Source organism: Lissotriton helveticus, chromosome 6 (genome assembly GCF_964261635.1).
Source record: "Lissotriton helveticus chromosome 6, aLisHel1.1, whole genome shotgun sequence".
NCBI classification, from domain to species: domain Eukaryota; kingdom Metazoa; phylum Chordata; class Amphibia; order Caudata; family Salamandridae; genus Lissotriton; species Lissotriton helveticus.
Genome location: NC_136067.1, coordinates 22804337 through 22818289, shown reverse-complemented (window position 1 = coordinate 22818289; position 13953 = coordinate 22804337).

Here is a 13953-nt window from a genome sequence, read left to right as displayed (position 1 = left end):
TGTTTGTATACACTCCAATTTCAAAGATGGAACTCCTCGAAATGAAAAAGCTAATTCCCTGTCATGACAAAGATCAAGCAGGGTTCCATAGAGAATTAAAAGACATGCTCCGTATGGGAGAATACACGTACCCAGATGTCATTAAAATGTTAAAGGTTCTGCTACCCGCAGGGGTGTATGAAAAGTTAAAGGAAAAAGAATGGGAGGTGGGAGAGAAAAAGATCGATTGGACAGCTCTAGAAGCTGAAGACAAGGCACGAGTACCAGGTACCGGTCTTGGAGATAAATGTAAAGAATTACCAGAATTATTGATTCAAGTTTTACCCAGATTATTGACAACTAGAAAAGAAGACTGGGATGCCATCTCAGCCTGTAAACAGAAACAAGATGAAGACATTAGTGATTTTTATTCTAGATTTGAGAAATGTTTCAGTATTAATAGTGGTCTCAAGACAAGTAGTGAGTCATACCCTCATCTTTTCGTTACCAAATTAGTCGAGAATTCAAGTCCACAAATTAAAAACCGAGTTTTGAAAGTCGAAAGCACCTGGCAAGCAAATACTCCGTCCCAGATGCTCCAGATGCTTCAGTATCACCAGAATAGAATCAGAGAAGAGCAAGAACACGAAAGAAAACGTATGAAAGACACGAAAATGAAAGTGCTAGTTGCACAATCTATTCCTCAAGACAGTCAGAAGAGGGGTCCGAATCAAGCTAGTCATCCTGCGGCTCCCGTTAAAGGGAACTGCAATTATTGTAAACAGCCAGGTCATTTTATAAACGAGTGTGCAGTTCTGAAACACAACATAGCTACTGGTAAGACTAAAGAAAGACCACGTCCGCCGAGACAAGAACTAGTTTCACAGATTCCTCAGTCACAGAATGCACAACAGACAGTTACAGTACCGCAGCCTATTGCTGCAACACAGCACGTTACATCGCAGATGTACCAGTATGCACAGTCTGAGTATCCAGAGTACCAGTCATATTCATGAAACAGCCTAGAGAGGGAGGTAGGCTTGCCTCTCATCGAGATACCTGTAGACCAAGAAGGTCCCTATGTACACAGTCAAGTATTAGGGAAAGACAGAAAGTTTCTGATCGATACAGGGGCAAGTAGGACCACAATTAGTCACGCCGAAGTTCCAGGGGCTCCGCTCTCAGGCTCAAGAAATGTTTCCCTTGGATTTTCAGGAAAACCCATAGTTAATGAAATATCTCAGCCAGTTACTCTAGAAGTAGGTCCATTGTCCCGTACTACTGATCTGTTACTTACTAAGGCATGTCCAGAAAATCTGTTAGGTATTAAGACACTGAAAGAGTTAGGTGCAGTTATTTGCTGTTCCCCAGAGGGAATACATCTGTTCCTACGTGACTTTAAGGGTCACTATGTATTACGAGATTTTGATTCCAGATTGTCTAATGTTCCGCAGCATTTATGGGCGCAAGGTCCAACTGATGTAGGTTACATGCAAATCACACCCTATCGTGTGACTCTCAAACCAGGTGTAGTGTTACCCCGAATCAGACAGTACAGATTGCCACCTGAGGCTGTAGCAGCCTTATCCAAAATTATTGACGAGCTCATGGCTCAAGGAGTAGTTGTAGAAACTGACTCCAATGTATGCAATTCTCCGATCATTCCAGTCATGAAACGTACTGATCCAAATGCACCCCTAGTATATCGATTAGTGATTGATTTACGAGAGCTTAATAAATGTATTATTCCTCAGTATCCAGTTGTTCCAGACATTTCTTCCCTGTTAACTGCCATTGATTCCGAAGCCATGTTTTTCACTGTTATTGACCTCAAGAATGCATTTTTTAGTGTTCCAATTCATCCAGACAGCCAGTTTCTTTTCGGATTTTGTTTAAATGGAAGGAGCTATATGTTTACACGCGCTCCTCAAGGTTTCACAGAAAGCCCTAGTATTTACAGTCAAGCACTCAAGAGACAACTAGACAATATTCACATGCCAACTGACACTGCCCTGCTCCAGTATGTCGATGATCTACTGATCACAGCCCGTTCTGAACGTGCTTGCGAGCGAGCATCACTTACAGTTCTGTATTTTCTAGCCGAGATGGGGCACAAGGTGTCACCTTCAAAGCTTCAATTCTGTGTCCAGCAAGTGGTATACTTAGGACACTTGCTGTCCAAGAGGGGTAGGCAGTTGACACCCGACCGTATCCAGTTAATAGCGAGTCTTCCCCAGCCCAGAACCCAGAAGGAGGTACGTGCTTTTATCGGCCTTACTTCTTATTGTAGACAATGGATTCCCCAGTATGCATTTCTAGCCAAGCCACTGATACAGTTAACGACACAGGAGGCAGCCGTATCGACTGTCCTCCCTTGGACATCTGAACATACACTTAGTTTCAACGAGTTAAAGAAAGCCCTATGCCAAGCTCCAGTTCTAGCTACACCGAACTACAGTAAGCCTTTTATACTTTTCGTTACAGAACGCGAAGGTACAGCATTATCTGTTCTCACACAAGATCAAGCAGGTCAACACAAGCCCTGTGCTTATTTTTCAAGCACATTAGATCCAGTCGCCCAGGCGTTGCCTGCGTGCCTCAAGTCAGTTGCAGCCACAGCACTAGCTATCAGACAAAGTGATTCCATAGTTTTAGGACATTCCCTGACAGTACAAGTTCCACATTCAGTAGAAGTTCTTTTAAACCGAACACAAACTCAGCACTTGACAATTGCACGTTTAACAGGTTATGAATTGACACTGTTCCAGCCACACATAGAAATTAGACGCTGCAATGTCCTGAATCCTGCTACACTGTTACCATCAGTTAATTCAAATCCAGACCCACATGACTGTGTGGAAGTAGTTAACGTTACGACAAAGCCAAGACAAGACCTGACAGATATTCCGTTATCAGATCCTGACCTGACACTTTATGTGGACGGTTCATGTATGAGAACTAGTACAGGAGAACTAGTCGCCGCATATGCAGTGACTACTGACACTGAAGTTATTGAAACACACCGTATTGATACCCTGTCCGCTCAAGCAGCAGAGCTAGTTGCTCTGACACAAGCCTGTGTACACGCCAAGAACCTGAAAGTTAATGTTTACACAGATTCACGTTACGCATTCGGAGTTGTACACGACTTCGGAGTGCTCTGGCAGGAGAGAGGTTTTATGACTTCTCATGGAACCAAGATTCAGCATGGTCTCCTTATTCAAGCTCTGTTAGATGCCATACATTTACCGACATCTATTGCTATCATGAAGTGCAAAGCACATACGAAAGTTACTGACATTATTTCCCAAGGTAATGATTTAGCAGACCGCACAGCCAAGCTTACAGCACAGACTCCAGACATTCCAGTTAATCAGACACAGACACATATTCCAGATCCGATTACATGCATGACAGTTAAGGACCCTACTCAAGATGTCATAGATATCCAGTTACATGCTACTCCCGATGAGATCAAGAAATGGTCTGTACAAGGAGGGGTCCAGACAGATCAAGGATGGTTAACGAAGGGTAGAGCCACATGGTTTCTCCCCGATTCTATGGTTCAAGTCATTATCAATACCGCACATAGTCCAGCACATTTAGGAGAAAAAGCTATGTTAGACAGTATCCAGAACATTTGGTTCAACAAGCATTTACGAGCTGCAGCCAAGCAGAAAGTCCGTACCTGTATGATATGTTGCCAGTTTAATCCAGGTAAAAGTGTCCCGGTGGAACAAGGTGGTTTCCAGCCCCCTGACCACCCTTTTGAGGTCCTCCAGATGGATTATATTCAGATGGAGCGATGTCGAGGTTTCAAGTATGTCCTTGTAGTTGTATGCGCTTTGTCCAGGTGGACAGAAGCATATCCAGTCCCAGATTACACAGCCGCGACCACTGCCAAGCAGCTGGTTCGTGAATTCTTCCCTAGATACGGACTCCCTAGAGTCGTATATTCTGATAACGGTCAGCCATTCTCATCCGAACTCATGAAACACGTTTCCCTGTTGTTAGGGTACCAGTGGAAGTTCCATTGTGTACGCCATCCAGAAGCAGCTGGACTAGTCGAGAGACATAATCAGACTCTGAAAATCCGTATAGCAAAAGTTTGTAAAGACAAGGGTGTGGACTGGTTAGTAGCTTTGCCAGTCGCTCTGTTTTACATGCGTATGGTCGCACATTCCAGATCAGGTCTGTCCCCGTATGAGGTCGTTTTCGGCCGCCCCCCTAACATGTGGGGTACTCCTAGACCCCGAAGTATTACCGATGTTTCATGTAATATGCTGACAGATTACCTAGCTTCCTTGATGTCTGCCCTCAACTCATGTCGTTCACAGGTTGCCGCCGCATTTCCAGATAATACCGAGGTGGCACCGCACGAGATCGTTCCAGGATCGATGGTCCTCGTCCGCAACTTTGACAGATCAAGTCCGCTGGAACCACGTTGGAAGGAGCCACGTCAGGTCCTCTTGACCACCCGAACTGCCGTCAAGTTAGAAGGCAGGAAGGGGTGGGTCCACCTCTCTCATGTAAAACTTTTCAAAGGACCAAAGCCAGACTTCAAAGACACTTCCAAGAACATTTCCCAGGATTCGAAGGATTGCCAGAACATTGTTTTAAAGGACTGTCCCGCACCAGACTTTATTACAACCCCTCCCTTGGTAGAGAAAACTCCGCAACAGGAGTATAAGTTGAAGCTCAGGTCTAATAAGTCAGCCAGTTTGATTGTATAAGTCCTCCCCTAGGTGAAACGGTTAGACTGTTTCTGACATGTATAAAATAGACCCCCATAGTGAGAGAGTCAGTCGAAGTTCACTGCAATGCATCGTTTTTCTAAGTTTCATATTATTTCTTAGCATAATGATTTCTTGCACCAATTATGCTTTCTATCTGTGTTTTCCAGTTCCTCATGTGAATATGTCTGCTCATGCTACAGTAGAGCACACGTTTAGTGATCTGCCTCCTCACGAATATTCATACCGCCTCGCCATGCGTAATAACACATTCATCCGTATGTTACATTATTCACACCAGACCAGCAATGCCACTAATTGTTGGGTGTGTGGTCGACTCCCCCCTTTCCAGACATCGAAGGGAGTTCTGCCACTGTTTCCTTATCCATTTTCACACAATGGTTCGTGTGGAGCATGGTCCACGTTAACGTCATCCTCAACAGATATGTCTTTTCTTAACAGTACATGTTTCCCAGACAAGCAAGGTTTCCCCCATAGAACAGGTTTAGATCTAGAAAATGAAGTATATAATTTAGGAAATTATTCGTCGAATTTCATGGTTCTGAATGTTCAGTCTGATACTACTCCAGACTCACCCGCTATTTCAGTACTACCAGTCAAAGGCGAATTATGTGTCCGTAGTTATGGTTCTGTACATATAGGTCATAGTGAATGTACTACTGTTATCCAGTATAGTGACAGTGGGAAATCTATTTTTATAGCTTCACGTCATTCTTATTTTGTTTGTGGTCAAACTGCATATGTCCGTCTGCCCCTCGATTGGGAGGGAACCTGTTACATTGCTTTCCTACTGCCACCTGTTTTTCTAGCCCCACCTGACTATCATAGGAATTCTTTCTTAGTACACACTAGACACAAGAGAAATCTCCCGATTATCGATTATACTGAAACCGCCGCAGAGCAATTCATTGATATAGATAAAGGTGTTTTCCCTTATTTAGGTACAGTTGTAAATAGTAAGTTAATTCGTAGGTTAACAAGAACCCTTGAAGCTGTAGTAGATGAGACTGCCTCTGCTCTAGGTAACTTAACTGAAGAACAATCCTTTATGAGAATTGTTGTTTTACAGAATCGTCTCGTCCTTGACGTCATACTGGCCGATAGGGGCGGGGCCTGTAGAATTCTCGGATCCAGTTGTTGCATTTTCATTCCAAATAACGCGCCGTCTGTTTATTCAGCTATAACCAGACTCCATAAAATTGCCCATCTGTTACATCAAGATCCAGGCACCTGGACATGGTCCGGTTGGTTCTGGAATGTAATTTCCGCATGGGGATGGAAAGTCCTGTCCTTTCTAGGTATTGCAGTAGCGATCATATTTAGCTGCTGCCTCTGTATACAATGTGGCCCTGCGATTTGCAGCATGTGTGCTACCTCTTGTATTCCTAGTCCCAAGCCCCGTTCTAAATCCCGTTCCAAGACAATTCGAGACGAGCAAATGGTACTGTATGAAATGATAGATGGTATCATGAATATTGATGTTTCCTGATGGAAACGTAGTGACAAGGAGGGAATGTGGAAAAGTAAATTTTGCCATGTTCTGTGTCCCTACGCCCCATCCATCATATGTTATGTATGCATGACCAATATGCATATGTTATTCCCTATGCCCGATTAATGACGCAATTACAGTTGTGTCCACCTCTAATATGTTAGTTTCCAGTCCTCGTGAATACTACGAATATCAGGCCTATGTAAAATAATGTTGCCACGTTTCTCAGTGTGCACGTTATTCCATTATAAAGTCCCCGTTTCTAGGCCTCAAAAGGGCCCGGACCCTGGATTCAGCTCCTGTCTCCTGAAAGCCTCGCTGAGGAGCGATACAGCCCCCACCTGTATCCTCGACCCTTCACTTACTTCCCGCCTTGCAGTGCCCGGTGCACCCCGGCTCTGCCTCTAAGTCTGCCAAAAGTATGTTATAGTTCCAGCTATCAGTTCAGTCCTCCTCCTTTGCATTCCTAAGCTACTGAACTGCATCAATAGTTTCCGTCATTGTCTAGCCTTCTCGGCTCCCTGTTAGAGAAATACTGTATTTAATGGTCATTTAGTATTCTTCATCACGCATTTCATGTAGAATAATGCATGGTCCAGTCTTAGAATCAAGTTAGCCTCTCCCCTCATGACTTCTAGTTTATATCAACATGTTCCCTAAACATTAGATACCAGATAGGGTTTAGGTACATGTCGCTCCGACCCTCCAGACTCTAGTCTCTGCTCCTAGCACAGAGTTCGTAGCCCCCAGCTTCTCCTAGTAACACGTCATTGCCAGTTTTCGCGCACCATTAGGTTAGAGGTCCCGGCTCCTTAGGTAGCCCCCTCCTATGTGTCCGCCCATTCATGACATATTCTGTTACGTTTTACTTCACATGTCTAAGTAAACTCCCAGTTACACCTCTTTTTACTGTTATCTCTCGCGACTGCTACACGTCATGCCTTCTGCTCCACCCACTGCTACGCCTACTGCAATGTAATGCTATGTGTTTGCGTTATGTATATAAATGAATGTCTTGTTATTGAATGTTAGCGCGCTCATCCCAGACCAAGCCCCGGCAGCTGCCGGGCCTCTTTTCCCCTGTCATCCTGTTCCTATGCAGGTTGTCCTGATCCTGTCCTTATGCTGTAATAAACCTGCAGAAACTCCTACTACCTCGAATCTTGACTCTTATTTATTGAGCTATCTGTTATTCATTCATTCATCCAAAAATAGGGTATTATTTATTTATTTACCACAGATGCTTGATTCTGGTCTGGGAAAGACATGGCTTGGTAGTTCGGACTGGACTGTTCCCATGAGGCACAGGGTCAGAGCTGATTTGCATATAGCCAGTGTCTAACCCAGGGTGGTGTGGAGTGCAAAAAAACCGATGGATTTAGGCCCAGATCCTTGTACTGGGGTGAATGTATGACATTGTTCTACATTCTGTCCATCAACTGTGTTTTTTGCAATTTTCACCCAGAGTGGGCTGGGTATACTCAGACGTGAGTCCCAGGCTCTCCACACCACTGGAGTCAAGCTATCCAGGCTGAATGAAGGCTGATAGCCAGAAACCGGTCCTAGGATGCTTGATTCCGGTCTGGGAAAGACATGGCTTGGTAGTTCGGACTGGACTGTTCCCATGAGGCACAGGGTCAGAGCTGATTTGCATATAGCCAGTGTCTAACCCAGGGTGGTGTGGAGTGCAAAAAAAACAATGGATTTAGGCCCAGATCCTTGTACTGGGGTGAATGTATGACATTGTTCTACATTCTGTCCATCAACTGTGTTTTTTGCAATTTTCACCCCGAGTGGGCTGGGTATACTCAGACGTGAGTCCCAGGCTCTCCACACCACTGGAGTCAAGCTATCCAGGCTGAATGAAGGCTGATAGCCAGAAACCGGTCCTTGAATGCTTGATTCCGGTCTGGGAAAGACATGGCTTGGTAGTTCGGACTGGACTGTTCCCATGAGGCACAGGGTCCGAGCTGATTTGCATATAGCCAGTGTCTAACCCAGGGTGGTGTGGAGTGCAAAAAAACCGATGGATTTAGACCCAGATCCTTGTACTGGGGTGAATGTATGACATTGTTCTACATTCTGTCCATCAACTGTGTTTTTTGCAATTTTCACCCCGAGTGGGCTGGGTATACTCAGACGTGAGTCCCAGGCTCTCCACACCACTGGAATCAAGCTATCCAGGCTGAATGAAGGCTGATAGCTAGAAACCGGTTCTTGGATGCTTGATTGCGGTCTGGGAAAGACATAGCTTGGTAGTTCGGACTGGACTGTTCTCATGAGGCACAGGGTCAGAGCTGGTTTGCATATAGCCAGTGTCTAACCCAGGGTGGTGTGGAGTGCAAAAAAACGATGGATGTAGGCCTAGATCCTTGTACTGGGGTGAATTATTGACATTGTTCTACATTCTGTCCATCAACTGTGTTTTTTGCAATTTTCACCCCGAGTCGGCTGGGTATACTCAGACGTGAGTCCCAGGCTCTCCACACCACTGGAGTCAAGCTATCCAGGCTGAATGAAGGCTGATAGCCAGAAACCGGTCCTTGGATGCTTGATTCCGGTCTGGGAAAGACATGGCTTGGTAGTTCGGACTGGACTGTTCCCATGAGGCACAGGGTCAGAGCTGATTTGCATATAGCCAGTGTCTAACCCAGGGTGGTGTGGAGTGCAAAAAAACAATGGATTTAGGCCCAGATCCTTGTACTGGGGTGAATGTATGACATTGTTCTACATTCTGTCCATCAACTGTGTTTTTTGCAATTTTCACCCCGAGTGGGCTGGGTATACTCAGACGTGAGTCCCAGGCTCTCCACACCACTGGAGTCAAGCTATCCAGGCTGAATGAAGGCTGATAGCCAGAAACCGGTCCTTGGATGCTTGATTCCGGTCTGGGAAAGACATGGCTTGGTAGTTCGGACTGGACTGTTCCCATGAGGCACAGGGTCAGAGCTGATTTGCATATAGCCAGTGTCTAACCCAGGGTGGTGTGGAGTGCAAAAAAACCGATGGATTTAGGCCCAGATCCTTGTACTGGGGTGAATGTATGACATTGTTCTACATTCTGTCCATCAACTGTGTTTTTTGCAATTTTCACCCAGAGTGGGCTGGGTATACTCAGACGTGAGTCCCAGGCTCTCCACACCACTGGAGTCAAGCTATCCAGGCTGAATGAAGGCTGATAGCCAGAAACCGGTCCTAGGATGCTTGATTCCGGTCTGGGAAAGACATGGCTTGGTAGTTCGGACTGGACTGTTCCCATGAGGCACAGGGTCAGAGCTGATTTGCATATAGCCAGTGTCTAACCCAGGGTGGTGTGGAGTGCAAAAAAAACAATGGATTTAGGCCCAGATCCTTGTACTGGGGTGAATGTATGACATTGTTCTACATTCTGTCCATCAACTGTGTTTTTTGCAATTTTCACCCCGAGTGGGCTGGGTATACTCAGACGTGAGTCCCAGGCTCTCCACACCACTGGAGTCAAGCTATCCAGGCTGAATGAAGGCTGATAGCCAGAAACCGGTCCTTGAATGCTTGATTCCGGTCTGGGAAAGACATGGCTTGGTAGTTCGGACTGGACTGTTCCCATGAGGCACAGGGTCCGAGCTGATTTGCATATAGCCAGTGTCTAACCCAGGGTGGTGTGGAGTGCAAAAAAACCGATGGATTTAGACCCAGATCCTTGTACTGGGGTGAATGTATGACATTGTTCTACATTCTGTCCATCAACTGTGTTTTTTGCAATTTTCACCCCGAGTGGGCTGGGTATACTCAGACGTGAGTCCCAGGCTCTCCACACCACTGGAATCAAGCTATCCAGGCTGAATGAAGGCTGATAGCTAGAAACCGGTTCTTGGATGCTTGATTGCGGTCTGGGAAAGACATAGCTTGGTAGTTCGGACTGGACTGTTCCCATGAGGCACAGGGTCAGAGCTGGTTTGCATATAGCCAGTGTCTAACCCAGGGTGGTGTGGAGTGCAAAAAAACGATGGATGTAGGCCTAGATCCTTGTACTGGGGTGAATTATTGACATTGTTCTACATTCTGTCCATCAACTGTGTTTTTTGCAATTTTCACCCCGAGTCGGCTGGGTATACTCAGACGTGAGTCCCAGGCTCTCCACACCACTGGAGTCAAGCTATCCAGGCTGAATGAAGGCTGATAGCCAGAAACCGGTCCTTGGATGCTTGATTCCGGTCTGGGAAAGACATGGCTTGGTAGTTCGGACTGGACTGTTCCCATGAGGCACAGGGTCAGAGCTGATTTGCATATAGCCAGTGTCTAACCCAGGGTGGTGTGGAGTGCAAAAAAACGATGGATTTAGGCCCAGATCCTTGTACTGGGGTGAATGTATGACATTGTTCTACATTCTGTCCATCAACTGTGTTTTTTGCAATTTTCACCCCGAGTGGGCTGGGTATACTCAGACGTGAGTCCCAGGCTCTCCACACCACTGGAGTCAAGCTATCCAGGCTGAATGAAGGCTGATAGCCAGAAACCGGTCCTTGGATGCTTGATTCCGGTCTGGGAAAGACATGGCTTGGTAGTTCGGACTGGACTGTTCCCATGAGGCACAGGGTCAGAGCTGATTTGCATATAGCCAGTGTCTAACCCAGGGTGGTGTGGAGTGCAAAAAAAACGATGGATTTAGGCCCAGATCCTTGTACTGGGGTGAATGTATGACATTGTTCTACATTCTGTCCATCAACTGTGTTTTTTGCAATTTTCACCCCGAGTGGGCTGGGTATACTCAGACGTGAGTCCCAGGCTCTCCACATCACTGGAATCAAGCTATCCAGGCTGAATGAAGGCTGATAGCTAGAAACCGGTTCTTGGATGCTTGATTGCGGTCTGGGAAAGACATAGCTTGGTAGTTCGGACTGGACTGTTCCCATGAGGCACAGGGTCAGAGCTGGTTTGCATATAGCCAGTGTCTAACCCAGGGTGGTGTGGAGTGCAAAAAAACGATGGATGTAGGCCTAGATCCTTGTACTGGGGTGAATTATTGACATTGTTCTACATTCTGTCCATCAACTGTGTTTTTTGCAATTTTCACCCCGAGTGGGCTGGGTATACTCAGACGTGAGTCCCAGGCTCTCCACACCACTGGAATCAAGCTATCCAGGCTGAATGAAGGCTGATAGCTAGAAACCGGTTCTTGGATGCTTGATTGCGGTCTGGGAAAGACATAGCTTGGTAGTTCGGACTGGACTGTTCCCATGAGGCACAGGGTCAGAGCTGGTTTGCATATAGCCAGTGTCTAACCCAGGGTGGTGTGGAGTGCAAAAAAACGATGGATGTAGGCCTAGATCCTTGTACTGGGGTGAATTATTGACATTGTTCTACATTCTGTCCATCAACTGTGTTTTTTGCAATTTTCACCCCGAGTCGGCTGGGTATACTCAGACGTGAGTCCCAGGCTCTCCACACCACTGGAGTCAAGCTATCCAGGCTGAATGAAGGCTGATAGCCAGAAACCGGTCCTTGGATGCTTGATTCCGGTCTGGGAAAGACATGGCTTGGTAGTTCGGACTGGACTGTTCCCATGAGGCACAGGGTCAGAGCTGATTTGCATATAGCCAGTGTCTAACCCAGGGTGGTGTGGAGTGCAAAAAAACGATGGATTTAGGCCCAGATCCTTGTACTGGGGTGAATGTATGACATTGTTCTACATTCTGTCCATCAACTGTGTTTTTTGCAATTTTCACCCCGAGTGGGCTGGGTATACTCAGACGTGAGTCCCAGGCTCTCCACACCACTGGAGTCAAGCTATCCAGGCTGAATGAAGGCTGATAGCCAGAAACCGGTCCTTGGATGCTTGATTCCGGTCTGGGAAAGACATGGCTTGGTAGTTCGGACTGGACTGTTCCCATGAGGCACAGGGTCAGAGCTGATTTGCATATAGCCAGTGTCTAACCCAGGGTGGTGTGGAGTGCAAAAAAACCGATGGATTTAGGCCCAGATCCTTGTACTGGGGTGAATGTATGACATTGTTCTACATTCTGTCCATCAACTGTGTTTTTTGCAATTTTCACCCGAGTGGGCTGGGTATACTCAGACGTGAGTCCCAGGCTCTCCACACCACTGGAATCAAGCTATCCAGGCTGAATGAAGGCTGATAGCCAGAAACCGGTTCTTGGATGCTTGATTGCGGTCTGGGAAAGACATAGCTTGGTAGTTCGGACTGGACTGTTCCCATGAGGCACAGGGTCAGAGCTGATTTGCATATAGCCAGTGTCTAACCCAGGGTGGTGTGGCGTACAAAAAAACGATGGATTTAGGCCCAGATCCTTGTACTGGGGTGAATGTATGACATTGTTCTACATTCTGTCCATCAACTGTGTTTTTGCAATTTTCACCCCGAGTGGGCTGGGTATACTCAGACGTGAGTCCCAGGCTCTTCACACCACTGGAGTCAAGCTATCCAGGCTGAATGAAGGCTGATAGCCAGAAACCGGTCCTTGGATGCTTGATTCCGGTCTGGGAAAGACATGGCTTGGTAGTTCGGACTGGACTGTTCCCATGAGGCACAGGGTCAGAGCTGATTTGCATATAGCCAGTGTCTAACCCAGGGTGGTGTGGAGTGCAAAAAAATCCGATGGATTTAGGCCCAGATCCTTGTACTGGGGTGAATGTATGACATTGTTCTACATTCTGTACATCAACTGTGTTTTTTGCAATTTTCACCCCGAGTGGGCTGGGTATACTCAGACGTGAGTCCCAGGCTCTCCACACCACTGGAGTCAAGCTATCCAGGCTGAATGAAGGCTGATAGCCAGAAACCGGTCCTTGGATGCTTGATTCCGGTCTGGGAAAGACATGGCTTGGTAGTTCGGACTGGACTGTTCCCATGAGGCACAGGGTCAGAGCTGATTTGCATATAGCCAGTGTCTAACCCAGGGTGGTGTGGAGTGCAAAAAAACGATGGATTTAGGCTCAGATCCTTGTACTGGGGTGAATGTATGACATTGTTCTACATTCTGTCCATCAACTGTGTTTTTTGCAATTTTCACCCCGAGTGGGCTGGGTATACTCAGACGTGAGTCCCAGGCTCTCCACACCACTGGAGTCAAGCTATCCAGGCTGAAGGAAGGCTGATAGCCAGAAACCGGTCCTTGGATGCTTGATTCCGGTCTGGGAAAGACATGGCTTGGTAGTTCGGACTGGACTGTTCCCATGAGGCACAGGGTCAGAGCTGATTTGCATATAGCCAGTGTCTAACCCAGGGTGGTGTGGAGTGCAAAAAAACGATGGATTTAGGCCCAGATCCTTGTACTGGGGTGAATGTATGACATTGTTCTACATTCTGTCCATCAACTGTGTTTTTTGCAATTTTCACCCCGAGTGGGCTGGGTATACTCAGACGTGAGTCCCAGGCTCTCCACACCACTGGAGTCAAGCTATCCAGGCTGAATGAAGGCTGATAGCCAGAAACCGGTCCTTGGATGCTTTATTCCGGTCTGGGAAAGACATGGCTTGTTAGTTCGGACTGGACTGTTCCCATGAGGCACAGGGTCAGAGCTGATTTGCATATAGCCAGTGTCTAACCCAGGGTGGTGTGGAGTGCAAAAAAACCGATGGATTTAGGCCCAGATCCTTGTACTGGGGTGAATGTATGACATTGTTCTACATTCTGTCCATCAACTGTGTTTTTTGCAATTTTCACCCCGAGTGGGCTGGGTATACTCAGACGTGAGTCCAAGGCTCTCCACACCACTGGAATCAAGCTAT